Source organism: Chrysochloris asiatica, unplaced genomic scaffold (assembly GCF_000296735.1).
Source record: "Chrysochloris asiatica unplaced genomic scaffold, ChrAsi1.0 scaffold00651, whole genome shotgun sequence".
Classification (NCBI taxonomy): Eukaryota; Metazoa; Chordata; class Mammalia; order Afrosoricida; family Chrysochloridae; genus Chrysochloris; species Chrysochloris asiatica.
The window spans coordinates 68,067-69,673 of record NW_006409169.1 but is presented as its reverse complement, the minus strand read 5'-3'; positions in this window follow the sequence as shown (position 1 = coordinate 69,673).

Sequence of the window (1,607 nt, the reverse complement as noted above, 5' to 3'; positions counted from 1 at the left end):
ATGGATCAGCCAGGTGGCATCATTGATGGACTCAAGTGTGGCAGCGGTAGTGAGGTTGGCCCAGGATCAGACATTGTTTCGTTCTGTTGTGCATGGGGTCGCTATGAGTCGGTTCCGACTCGATGGCACCTGACAACAACAACATATAGAAATAACATGACACAACCTTGCTTGCTGAAAGCTACAAAGGCTTAATGCATTTACTGTGAAGATTATAGACTATAGCCTTCAGTATAGGTTCCACTTCAGTGTAAAGAAGCCCCAATCTTCACATTTGGTCCAATAATCGACATCATGATAAATAGAGAAAAGATTGATGTTCTCTGTTCATTATAGTTGGTTCTACAATCAATGCCCTTGCAAGCAGCAGGTGAGAGTATTGCACTTGGAAATTCTGGAAAAAGAAATCACTTGAAAGTACTGGAGAGCAAAGAAGTCACTTTGAGGACTAAAGTGAGTCTGACCCTAATGTGAAAAACCACTCATAATGACCCTGTTTAGGTTTTCCAATATTGCTCATTTTTTAGGGGGTAGAAAGCCTCATCTTTCTACTGCAGAATGGTTAGTAAGTTTGAACTGCCAACACTGTGATTAGCAGTCCAGTGCTTATCCTAGAGCACCACTAAGGCTCTTAAACTGTCCTTTGTTATGGTATTTTTAATCACCTCATATGCATAATAAAGCTGCACAGTGAGTAAGGAAGACCAAATAACGATGCCTTTGAACTATGGTGTTGACAAAGAATGTTGAATATACTATGGATTGTTAGAAGTAGAAACAAATCTGTCTTGGAAGAATTACAGTCACAGTGTTCCTTAAAAGTGAGGGTGGAAAGACTTCTGCTTCATACGTTGGACATGTTATAAGGAGGGTCAGATCCCTGGAGAAATACATCAAGTTTGGTTAAGTAGTTGTTTTTTCATTGTTAAGTGTACCACTGAGTTGACTTCAAATCATAGCAACTCTGTATAGGTTTTCCTTAGAGTACTGGTGGGTTTAAAATGCCAACTTTGTGGTTTGCAGTTCACTGCTGATCCTACAGTGCAACACCAGGAGTCCTGGTTAAGTAGAGGGCCCGCAAAATAGAGGAAGCATCTTAAAGAGATAAATTAGTGTCTGTGAAAAACACGGCAATGATTATGAGAATAGTACAGAACTTGGCAGTGTTTCTTTCTGATATACAAATGGCCACTAAGGTGTGGAACTGACTCGATGGCATGTAACAACAACAACAACAAAAACACATTAAACAAACAAATGTGAGAGATGAAAAACAGGAAGATATTTAAAATTTATCTGGTAAAGGTAAATGACATAAAGGATATTCTTGTTATCTGAGAATAATTGGAATGTATTGCAGGAAATGTCACCAACAAAATCTATTCAAATGCAAATAAATTTTTCATATTGAACAATGAAAATTTTTTAATCTGAATTTTAGAAAGGGAAAAATTAAGAAAAAACAGATGTTTATTTTATACATGGAGTTGTGGTGTGGTGCTGTGTGTAAATGCACTGGCCTGCAATATCAGTTTGAACCACAAGGTTGGTGGTTCAAGCCCACAAGCCTGTCCTCAGAAACCTTATAGAGGGTCATTATGGATCAG